This window comes from Athene noctua, chromosome 1 (assembly GCF_965140245.1).
Source record: "Athene noctua chromosome 1, bAthNoc1.hap1.1, whole genome shotgun sequence".
Taxonomy (NCBI): domain Eukaryota; kingdom Metazoa; phylum Chordata; class Aves; order Strigiformes; family Strigidae; genus Athene; species Athene noctua.
In genome coordinates, this window is record NC_134037.1 from 264433816 (window position 1) to 264446729 (window position 12914).

The window sequence follows — 12914 nt, forward strand, 5'->3', positions numbered from 1 at the left end:
CGCGGGGACCGGGGCGGCCAGGAGGGGGGCGCCCCCCGGAGGCCGGGGGGGGCCGCGCCGCGACCTGAGCTTCAGCCCCCTCGGCGCCCGGCACCAACGCCACCCGCGAGGTGCTGAGCCCCCTCGGCGCCGGCACCCGCGTTATGGCCGGGCAAAGCCGATTTTTATAAAAATATATCATTTTATTGGGTTCCATCGAGTGAGGGTGGGAAGCAATAGGCAAAGCAGCGCTGGGTGCAGGGAGAGCCGCAGCTCTGCCACACGCACCCCGAGTTCAAAACAACAGAGGTTTTTATACTCCTGTGCCACCGTCTTTAACCAGCCCTCTCTCGTCAGACGATTGTCCTGCTTTTCTCCAGCGGGTCCTTTGAGATGCTCGGGGCTTTGTCCTCCCCTGTGGGGTCTTTTGGAAGTCTCGGAGCCTTGGTCTCTTGGCACGCTTTTCTCCTCCTGGATCTTTTAAAAGCCTCATGATCCCATCTTTTGGCGGCTTTTCTCCAAGCAGCAGTCACAGGTTAGCTCTAGGTGGGGGGGGTGTTCCGAGAAGCGGTTACCTATCAGCTCTAGGTGATGGGGTTCCCAAGAAGTAGTTACATTTTTCCAACCGAATGCCATACTTGATATTTTATCCATATATATTCAAACATTCATTGTAATACGGGTCATAGTAACTGCAAATCACTTCAAAACCCACACAGGGTACCATATTCTATTTTTACAATACTTTAGACAGCAGGATAGTGTGGTTTAACATTTACAGATCATTCAAACCTATCATACCCGCCTTGCTTAACTTAGCAAATTAGTTACAATAGTTTATGACAGTCCCCCCATTTCTTTTTATACCTCAACTTGCTGGTTAAGCTTAAAAATAGCTTCCCTAGCAGCCCCTAAAACGGTGCCATCTTCTTGTTAAGTCAGTATATTGTTGCCTTAATATCATGAGTTGGACAGTTTTAATCCTGTTCTTAACAAGGTTAATTAATTTAAGATACAAGGTCCAAAAGTGAGAATTATTAACAAAATAATCAGGGATCCAATTAAAGTTGTTTTTATCTCCTAAAGGACTGAAAACTTCGTTCAAATTATCATTTATCTGTACATGGCAACACCAGGATCCCGTATCATTTCTCCATACACAGGTTCGACTATAAACGCTGTTTCTGTATAACTTAGCATATTCAGTTTTATTTTTATCTGACCAGAATCCCTTGACCCCTTTGCTATGTCCCTGTTCATTAAGCCATAACCATATATAAATACCTCTGTCTTTGTTGATCGATTTATGTGTAAGTGTCCACTGGCATTTACTCTCCCCTACATCAGTTCCTCCTGTCCGAGTTCGGTTCACACAGATCTGCCCTGATTTGGAAACTGGATTGGCCATGCTCCGTTTTCTTCCCTGGTAGTGTTGTTAACATCACTGTAATTACTCACAATCTGCGATGGAGTAAGGGGTACAGAGACCCACGGCCAGCTGGACAGTCCTACAGGTCCTCCACAGACCCAACAGTGGCTTCGATTGAAAGTTCTGCTCATTGTCTTGGCTAATAAAACAAACTTGTTATCTTCAAGGGGATCACATGGAGCACTTCGGCTTTCTGTATCCAGGACAGGGCCGACACATATAATTAGGAGAAAAAGGAAACCACTATAGTGAGGTCCGGTATGGCACATTTTTCTGTTTGTCCCTAGACCCATTGGGTTGCTGCCAACGGTCGGGTGTTTATCTTCTCAACAGCAAAAATGGAGGCCAACCCGGTCTTGCCCTCACTTCGAATTTATTTTTAGTCTTCTTCTCCTTTTTGTTACTCTTATTCAACTTCTTGTTCAACTATATACAGCGGCTTATACACTTATTTATAAAGCAGACACCACAACTTATTATAACAAACATTCAGGATTTTACAAAGCTTCATAGCAAATACCTTACATTTTCTTGTTACCAATACAGAGTCCTTCTAATTATTCAATTAGTCTTAATGAGTCCATCCCTTTGTTGATTCCGCTGCATTCGAAGCTTTAGGTCTCCCGGCGTTGATTCAATCTTCCACTGAGGCTTTTCTGTAACCGGTCCTTTCACCCTGAAACTCGAGTCCACCCTCTCTCAGCAGTTCTTACAGCAGTTTTTGTGGTTAATAGTACTCGGAATGGTCCTTCTTATCCATGAGATAAGCTTTCCTCCTTCCAGGTTTTAATCATTACTTCATCTCCTCCCTGTGTTTTGTGTACTGCAAATCCTAAAGGAGGTGTCTGGGCTAATATGATCCGAATTAAATGCTTTTATAATTCCAAACCGTGGTAGAATTTGTTCCAGTACTATTTAGTTACTGACTGAGCAGTCGCTCTGGTGGTAGGAAAGGCTTCTACCCGGTGAGTTAATTGATCTGCCATTACCAGCAAATATTTGTATCTCCCAACTTTTGGTGGTTCTGTGAAATCTACCTGGACCCTCTCAAAAGGTTGATAAGCTGTTTTCCTTCCACCAGCTGCGGTCTGTCTCATAGTTCTTTTATTAATCCTTTAACAGGATAAACAACCGTATGTAGTTTGTTTTGCAATTTCATATATTCCAATGCAGCCAAAATATCTCAAGAAATGATCACTCAAAGCCCTACTGCCCCCAGGACTTCATTTTCTACAATTTGTAATTTAGATTTTGAAACCTTGAATTTTTTTATTTTTTTTTTTACAAAGTTCAGCAGTTCTATAGTCCCCATCCTGACACCATTCTCAGTTTGTCCAGCTATTAATAAATCATCTCCATATTGTAAAAGCTTTTTTTTTTTTTTTAATGCCTGCCCAAAAAGGTTAGGCGATTCTGTAAACCCTTGGGGAAGCCCTGTCCCTCTGAGTTGTTGTTTTCTATTATTAGATGGATCTTCCCATTCAAATGCAAAATAGTCTCTGTTCCCCTTGTCCAGGGGCAGGACCAAAATGCATCCTTTAAGTCAGTTACACTGCAGCGAATAGTCAGGGGTGGTTGGTTAAGCAGCACATGGGGGTTTGCTACCACAGGGAAACGAGCCACAGTTCGCTGATTCACAGCCCTGAAATCTTGCACCCATCTGTAAGATCCGTCTGATTTTAAAACCGGTAAAATAGGTGTATTATGTGGAGACATACAAGGTCCCAATGTGCCTTTACTTAATAATTCGTCTGTAATTGGTTCCAGCCCCTCTCGACCCTTTAGGGGAACGGGGTATTGTTTTGTCTGAATTGGTGTCTCCGGATCAATTCTAACAATTTAAATAGGCTTTATTTTAAGCTTTCCAATCTCTCCTTTTGTATACCAGACTTTAGGATTTATCTGTCGCTCGTCTTTTCCCATTAATGTATAATTATTTTTTTTTTTTATTTTTCTTGTACTATTATTTATTTTTTTAATTTCAGCTTCTGGTAGCAATAATAAATCCCCTCGGAATATTTTTTTACAGTTGATTTTTTTTTTTTCCCCCCGCACCCCTATTTGCTAAAAATCCAAACTCTTCTCTCTGGGGCTTCATTTTATTTTTATCAAGCACTCCTTTGACGTCTTTATCCCCAGAAAATAGAACTCCCGACTCTGTTATTCTTCTTTAAACATCCTTTTATCCTGCTCCTGTTTTCTGCAGTTCTGCTGTAAACGTCCCTTCTTTCCACAATAATAGCATGCTAATTCGTTTCCTCTAATTACTGCCCCTTTCTCTTCACCACCCAAAGCTGCAGGTAAATCCGTTAGAATGAGATCTCAGAGGTTTCTCTGACTGCTGCAAATATTTTCGCCTTTGCTTTCTGCTTTTACACTTTCTGTGTTTCTTTTAATAGCTCCTGCAGACTCCGGTCTTGCCAATTGTATACTTCCTCTAACTTTGCCCTGATGGCACCTCATGAATTGGCTACGAATTGAGTGGGTTTGGTTTTTTGGTTTGGTTTTGTTTTTTTAATAAAGCCGCTCCCACGGGGCGTGTGGGCTCTACCCCCGAACACATTTGTAAATTCTCTCTTGATCTTTCCAGCCGACCAGTGGGTGGTTCATCTCTCCCCTGATGTTCGCTAAAGGCTTTATTAATGTTTTGCCCCCGAGGAACTGCTTCTCTAATGCCGGCCACTGTTCAATTTCTGAGGTCCCTCATATTCTGTCGGCCCTGTTCTTATGACCCCAGTGAGGGCGGACACTGGGCCAGTTCCGACCCGCCGGCGACCCCGCTTGGTTTTGCGGTTCCCACAAACACATTCCGGCTGGTCTAATCATTTGCCTTTCCTTGGTCGTAAATAAAACGCTTAAAAGGGACTGTGCTTCTTCCCAGGTGCAAGTACTGGGACCTAAACATTGATCCAACCTCTCAGCTGCTCCCAGAGGATCATCTAATAGAGTCCCCATTTTTTTTTCTTGTTTTTAAATTTGGTCCATCGGAGGTGTTGAACGGGACTGCCCCAAATCCGATGCCTCCTTGATCGCCTCCGAGGGGCACCTCCCGTGAGGGGTAAAGAAGGTCCCTCAGTTACGGCAGTTTTACCTCTTGCACATGCAGCCGGAGGCAGAAGGGAACCGCCGGGGGTGTCAGAGCCGCCGGGGCAGTTGAGGCCTCGGGGGCAGTTGAAGCAGCCGGAGTTAAGGCCGCCGGGGCCGGGGCTGTTAAAGTATGGAGGCGGCCAGTTATCTAGTGATGCCCATTCATCATCTTCCTCTATCCCTTCCTTGTTCTTATCCCCTTTTTTCTTCAGATTTTTCATCCTTTTTTAGTGTAAGTATTGAAGCTGGATAAGGACGTGAAGTCCTGATCCACAATTTTGCATAATCGCTTTCTTCTCGACTAAAAGGTTTTCTTGAGTAAACAGATGTACTAAAGCCTGGCAAATCCAGTCTTCAAAAAAATCCAAAAGTAGGCCAGAAGACAGGTGGGTTTAAAGGTTTCTTCGGCCATTCAACCATACAATATTGGACTCATTTTAATTTACTTTTTCCTTTTCTAGGACCACTTTCATTCCAGTTTCTAACCATTATGCCTAATGGACTATCTGGTGGTATATCCGGTAATTTACTCTTTTTTTTTTTTTTTTCTTTCTTGCTCCCGGGTTTTTGATTCCTTTTGACCCATCTAGGGCTTTTACTGTGGAAACTCCTACAGCCCTTGTAGGGGGTTGGACCCAGGGAGTTGGGCCTCTTACCCATCCACGTATCCTTTGGGAATTTTCTACGGCAATTCCTCTCGCCTTAGGAATTTTCTACGGCAATTCCTCTCGCCCTTGGTTACCAGTAAGAGTGTCTTGCGGGAGGGCTGAACCCTTTACCCACCCACGTACCCCTAGAACCCGTGCACCCACCCACGAGTCCTATAGGATCCGCTTCGGTCCTTCTCCGGCCAAATCCCTCGCAGGAGTTTGGAACCGCGGTTAGAAGACCTCCGCACTCGATTCGGAACTCAAATCCTGGCTCCAAAACTACTTTCGTTTCCAGAATGAGGTTCCGTCTCAATCACACTCTCACACACAAGCAACCGAATCCCACCCAACCGAACGGTGTGCCTTATACTCACCGCTCCGTCGGCTTCGTTCGGGTCTTCGTGCACCAGAATTCCGGGTATTTTATACTGCAGTTTTTCCTTTGGAGCTCCAATTCCTTTGACTATTGCTTCTCTTTTGTCCGTTGATCTCTGGAGACTGACCCACACTGCTACTTTCGAGCCACAATCTGTGGGGCGCCCCTCGAGAAGCCGCAGTCCAGGAAAGCACACTGGTGACGCCAACGTGATCTCAAATTGTTATAATCGGACAAAGCCAATTTTTATAAAACCATATAATTTTATTTGGGTTTGTGATGGTTTGACTCTGGCTAAATGCCAGGTATCCACCAAGTCGCTCTATCACTTCCCCCCCCCCTTCCCTTTGTTTTCTCAACAGGGTAAAGAGGGGAAAGAAGATAAACTAACCCTTGTGGGTGAAACAAAAGCAGTTTTAATATAAGCAAAGCAAAGCAAAAGTCCACGCGCGGAAGCAAAAGCAAACAGATTTATTCTCTACTTCCCATGAAGAGGCGATGTCGGGCCTTCTCAGGATCAGGGCTCCAATACGCGTAGTAGTTGCCTCGGAGGACCAAGGGTGACCCCACCCCCTTCCTCCTTTCTCCCAGCTTTATACTGAGCAGACGTCATATGGTCTGGAATATCCCTTTGGTCGGTTTGGGTCAGCTGTCCTGGCTGTGTCCCCTCCCAAGATCTTGCCCACCCCGTCCCACTGGGGAAAATATCAGAAAGAGCCTTGGTGCTGTGTGAGCCCTGCTCAGCAGCAGCCACAACACCAGGGTGCTATCAACACCCTGCAGCTCCCAGCACAAACCACAGCACCGTGGGGCTGCTGGAGGGGAAAACCGATTCCAGTTCAGCCAGACCCAATACAGTCTCCACCCCTTATTCCATACCATTGACGTTATGCCCAGGTCCCACATAATATTCATTTATCTATTCCATAAGCTTTCTTCACTTCTTCAGATGTTCGGTGTCTTGGCTTCCATCTGTCAAGATAGATGCTCAGGACAGAAGTATGCTTGACCGTTGGACTCCAGCACCGGCTGGGTTTGGGTCGTCATTGCACGTGTCTGGTTCACTCTTCATCGTTCCTACTTCCTCCATCACTTCCTGCAACATACAACTCATCCCACAGATTACTTTCCCCCCAAGGTTAAATGTCCTTGAGGCACACACTGAGTAGTCCCATCCTCCCGCATTACCCACCAAGTACATCCAGTCCCTGAGCAAAGACAATCCCACGCGTGGGCTTGCCTTTTCCCAAGGGAGGAGCAATCCACACTGCCTTCCCCAGCCACCTCCCTGTGTGTACTACAGGGACCTTATCTCCTCCCACAGTATGAAGGGGGTTTGTTTGGGCAGGCCCAGGACGGTTAACAGATCCTCTGGTATTAATTAGCCAAGTGGCTTCTGCTAAATTTATATCCCAATGCTTCCATCCCCCATTGTCCAATGCTTTCAACATAGTCTTCAACAGTCCGTTATATCTTTCAATCTTTCCAGAGGCTTGTGGGTAATAAGGGATGTGATACACCCACTCAATGCCGTGTTTCTTTGCCCAGGAGTTTATAAGATTATTTCGAAAATGGGTCCCATTGTCTGACTCGATTCTTTCAGGAGTACCATGTCGCCATAAAATTTGCCTTTCAAGACCCAAGATGGTATTTCGGGCAGTGGCATGATTTACAGGGTACGTTTCCAGCCAACCCGTAGTTGCTTCTACCATGGTGAGTATGTAGCGCTTGCCTTGGCGTGTTCGTGGCAGTGGTCCAATAGAGTCAATCTGCCAGGCCTCACCGTATTGAAAACTCAGGCATCGCCCTCTGTTCCAGGGAGACTTTACTCGTGTGGCTCGCTTGATTGCAGCACATGTTTCACATTCGTGAGTGACCTGTGAGATGGCCTCCATGGTCAGGTCCACCCCTCGATCACGAGCCCATCTGTACGTTGCATCTCTGCCAAGATGCCCTGATGTTTCATGGGCCCATCGAGCTACAAACAGCTCACCCTTACGCTCCCAGTCCAGGTCCAGCCGAGCTACTTCAATTTTGGCAGCTTTGTCTGCTTGCTCATTGTTTTGGTGTTCTTCAGTGGCACGCCTTTTGGGCACATGAGCATCTACATGACGCACCTTTAGAGCCACGTTTTCCACTCGGGCAGCGATGTCCTGCCACAATGCAGCAGCCCAGATGGGTTTACCTCTGCGCTGCCAATTGGTCTTCTTCCACTCCTGTAGCCACCCCCACAGGGCGTTAGCCACCATCCAGGAGTCCGTGTAGAGATATAATACTGGCCACTTTTCCCGTTCAGCAATCTTTAGGGCAAGTTGGATCGCTTTTACTTCTGCGAACTGACTTGACTCTCCTTCTCCTTCAGTGGCCTCAACGACTTGTCTTGTGGGACTCCACACAGCAGCTTTCCACTTCCGATGGCTTCCTACCACACGACAGGATCCATCAGTAAAGAGAGCATAACGCCTCTCATCTTCTGGTAACTCGTTATATGGCGGTGCCTCTTGGGCACGAGCCACCTCCTCAGGCCGCACTCCAAAATCTCTACCTTCTGGCCAGTCCATGATCTCTTCCAGGATCCCTGGATGGTTGGGTTTCCCCAGTCGAGCCCGTTGCGTGATTAACGCGACCCATTTACTCCAGGTAGCACTGGTTGCATGGTGTGTGGAAGGGATGTTTCCTTTGAACATCCAATGTAATACAGGCAGCCGTGGTGCCAAGAGGAGCTGTGCTTCTGTACCAACAACTTCTGAAGCAGCTCGAATCCCCTCATATGCTGCCAGTATCTCCTTTTCAGTCGGAGTGTAGTGGGCTTCTGATCCTCGATATCCCCGGCTCCAAAATCCTAATGGTCGACCTCGAGTTTCACCTGGTATCTTCTGCCAGAGGCTCCATGTGAGTCCGTGCTCCCCAGTTGATGTGTAAAGTATATTTTGCACAGCTGGTCCTGTCCGAACAGGCCCAAGAGCTACCGCTCGAGCTATCTCTTGTTTGATGTGCTCAAAGGCTTGTTGCTGCTCAGGACCCCACTGAAAATTGTTCTTCTTTCGGGTCACTTGATAGAGAGGGCTCACAAGCTGACTGTAACCTGGAATATGCATCCTCCAGAATCCCACAAATCCTAGGAAAGCTTGTGTTTCCTTCTTGTTGGTCGGTGGAGACATAGTTGCTATCTTGTTGACAACATCCAATGGCACATGACGGCGTCCATCTTGCCATTTTATTCCCAAGAACTGAATTTCTCGTGCTGGTCCCTTGACCTTGCTTTTCTTTATGGCAAACCCAGCTCTCAGAAGAATCTCAATTACTCTTTGTCCTTTCTTGAACACTTCTTCTGCCTCATTGCCCCACACAATGATGTCATCAATGTATTGTAGATGTTCAGGGGCATCACCCTTTTCCAGTGCAGTTTGAATTAGTCCATGACAAATAGCGGGGCTGTGCTTCCACCCCTGGGGCAGTCGATTCCAGGTATACTGGACACCCCTCCACGTGAAAGCAAACTGTGGCCTGCACTCTTCTGCCAAAGGAATTGAAAAGAATGCATTGGCAATGTCAATTGTGGCGTACCACTTGGCTGCCTTTGACTCCAGTTCATACTGGAGCTCTAACATATCTGGTACAGCAGCACTCAGTGGTGGCGTCACTTCATTCAGGCCACGATAGTCTACTGTTAACCTCCACCCTCCGTCAGACTTCCGCACTGGCCATATTGGGCTATTAAAAGGCGAATGTGTCTTACTGATGACACCTTGGTTCTCCAGTTGACGAATCAATTCTTGGATGGGAGCCAGAGAGTCTCGGTTTGTACGATACTGCCGTCGGTGCACGGTCCTCATAGCAATTGGCACCTGTTGTTCTTCAACTTGCAACAGTCCCACAACAAAAGGATCTTCTGAGAGGCCAGGCAGATTAGACAACTGTTTCACCTTTTCTGTATTCACACTGGCCACACCAAAAGCCCATCGGTATCCTTTTGGGTCTTTGAAGTATCCCCTCTTGAGATAGTCAATGCCCAAGATGCAAGGGGCTTCTGGGCCAGTTACAATGGGATGTTTTTCCCACTTGTCCCCAGTCAAGCTAACCTCGGCCTCCAATACTGATAGTTCTTGACAGCCCCCTGTCACTCCTGAGATCCAGATAGGTTCTGCCCCTCTATAACTTGACGGCATTAGTGTACATTGTGCCCCGGTGTCAATTAAAGCCTGGTACTTCTGTGGATTTGATGTGCCAGGCCATCGAATCCACACTGTCCAATACACCCGATCATCCCTTTCCTCCTCCTGGCTGGAGGCAGGGGCCCTCTATTCCTGGTCTTGGTCGGAGTACTCACTGTCTGACTCTTGCCGTGCCAGGCCGGAGGTTCCTTCTTCAGGATCAAGGGAGGTGATCTCAGTCTTTCTGTATCTGGGAGATCGCTGGTTACTTCCTTGTGGTTTTACACCAGCTACATTTGCAACCTTCTTAGATGTCTTCTTGTTGGCAGGGGTCTTTCCTCGCAATTCATGTACACGTGCTTCCAACTTAAAGGTGGGTTGACCATCCCACTTCCTCATGTCCTCCCCCTGGTCGCGCAGGAAGAACCAGAGTTCGCCACGTGTCATGCGCCTTGGCTTTCCTTTCCCCCTGACTGGGACAGAAGAGAAATGATTTCTTGGGGAGCTCCTAACATCCAGGGCACTCGCCCGTAGAGATGAGGAGGTACCAAGACTCTCTTCAAAGTTCTGAAGCCAGGAAGAGACTGCCTCCACAGCTGGCGTACATCTTAGTCCTTCTCCTGCATCCATTTCTGGGTAGTACATTGCGGCCAAGCCGGCAGAATACGAGGATGGCGCACCTTTAATCACCTTCCTCCACATGGCCCGTGTGCATGGGACATCCTCTGGATTTTTAGGGGCTTCATCATTATCTGGATCACCATAGATGACTTCCATCACTGCTAATTCTCTCAGGTACTGGACACCTTCATCTGCAGTAGCCCACTTCCCTGGGGTGTGGTCCATAAGATCTTCCTTAAAAGGATACCTTGCTTTAACACTTGAAAGGAGCCGTCTCCACAGCCTGCAAATTGCTGTCTCTTTTCCAATTCCCCTTTCAATTCCTCGATTTCTAGCAAGGGAACCCAGCTGTTGGGCTTCCTTACCTTCTAGCTGTTGAGCATCTGCCCCGTTATCCCAGCATCGCAGCAGCCAGGCAGCGATCCGCTCACCCGGCTGGCGGCAGTAGTCTTTCCGCAGATCTCGCAGTTCTGATGACGTCAGGGACCGGGTAGTTTCTGCCTCCTGTTTCAGTTCTGTTATTCCCTCTTCTGATTCCTTTGCTGAAGGACCAGCTTCTTCCTCCTCTTTCTCCTCCCTTATTAATCGAGGGTATGGGCCTGTTGTTCTCCTTGTCCATTGTTTCTTTTTTACTACTGGGGCAATCTCTGTTGTTGTTATTGTTTGAGTTCCCATGTCAACCACAGCCCTTTGAGAGTGCTGAACTGCAGCTCGGTAAGCACAGGCCAGGCCCCAGTACAGCGCTAGAAGTTGCTGATTCTCACTGGGACAGGCAAGACACCCCTCTATCGGGTGATGTGTCAATTTTGTGGGGTTGCTTGCCTGTTCAGGGGTGAGATCCCAGGCTACAGGAGGTGATAACCGTCCTAGGAATCTGCCCAACTCCTTCCACTCTCCCTGCCACCCAGGAACAGGCCGCCTCAGAGCACATTTTGGCACCGATTCACTCAAAATTTGCGTTCTCTTACACCAAGAGCATACCGAGCTCCACACAACCCACAACAGGCGAACAGCATTAATAAAGAGTATCAATGAACTAACATAAGGATGGCTAAGTACCTCGGGAGCCTGCAAAATAAAACCGCTCATGATGTTCCCGATTCCTTGCAGCATGTTCCCGAGCTTAACAAAATAGAGATAAGGAGCGCAATAAACAAGCCCGTGACCAGCACAAGAGCTTGTTGCTTAATAACTACTATAGCTACAGCACATTTAATATAAAACTGCCGTTGTTTTGCCCCACGTTGGGCGCCAGAATAGACTGTGATGGTTTGACTCTGGCTAAATGCCAGGTATCCACCAAGTCGCTCTATCACTTCCCCCCCCCCCTTCCCTTTGTTTTCTCAACAGGGTAAAGAGGGGAAAGAAGATAAACTAACCCTTGTGGGTGAAACAAAAGCAGTTTTAATATAAGCAAAGCGAAGCAAAAGTCCGCGCGCGGAAGCAAAAGCAAACAGATTTATTCTCTACTTCCCATGAAGAGGTGATGTCGGGCCTTCTCAGGAAGCAGGGCTCCAATACGCGTAGTAGTTGCCTCGGAGGACCAAGGGTGACCCCACCCCCTTCCTCCTTTCTCCCAGCTTTATACTGAGCAGACGTCATATGGTATGGAATATCCCTTGGGTCGGTTTGGGTCAGCTGTCCTAGCTGTGTCCCCTCCCGAGATCTTGCCCACCCCGTCCCACTGGGGAAAATATCAGAAAGAGCCTTGGTGCTGTGTGAGCCCTGCTCAGCAGCAGCCACAACACCAGGGTGCTGCCAACACCCTGCAGCTCCCAGCATAAACCACAGCACCGTGAGGGCTGCTATAGGGGAAAACCGATTCCAGTTCAGCCAGACCCAATACAGGGTTCAACCGATTGAGGGTGGGAAGCAATAGGCAAAGCAGCGCTGGGTGCAGGGAGAGCCGCAGCTCTGCCACACGCACCCCGAGTTCAAAACAGAGGTTTTTATACTCCTGTGCCACCGTCTTTAACCAGCCCTCTCTCGTCAGACGATTGTCCTGCTTTTCTCCAGCGGGTCCTTTGAGATGCTCGGGGCTTTGTCCTCCCCTGTGGGGTCTTTTGGAAGTCTCGGAGCCTTGGTCTCTTGGCACGCTTTTCTCCTACTGGATCTTTTAAAAGCCTCATGATCCCATCTTTTGGCGGCTTTTCTCCAAGCAGCAGTCACAGGTTAGCTCTAGGTGGGGGGGGTGTTCCGAGAAGCGGTTACCTATCAGCTCTAGGTGATGGGGTTCCCAAGAAGCGGTTACCTATCAGCTCTAGGTGATGGGGTTCCCAAGAAGTAGTTACATTTTTCCAACCGAATGCCATACTTGATATTTTATCCATATATATTCAAACATTCATTGTAATACGGTCATAGTAACTGCAAATCACTTCAAAACCCACACAGGGTACCATATTCTATTTTTACAATACTTTAGACAGCAGGATAGTGTGGTTTAACATTTACAGATCATTCAAACCTATCATACCCGCCTTGCTTAACTTAGCAAATTAGTTACAATAGTTTATTACACTCAGGAGGTGCGGTGGGAGACCCCGACCCCCGCCCAGAGCGGCGGACTGGGCTGAGACCGGGCAGCAACTCGGGACGGGTGAACGCCCGCCCGCCCG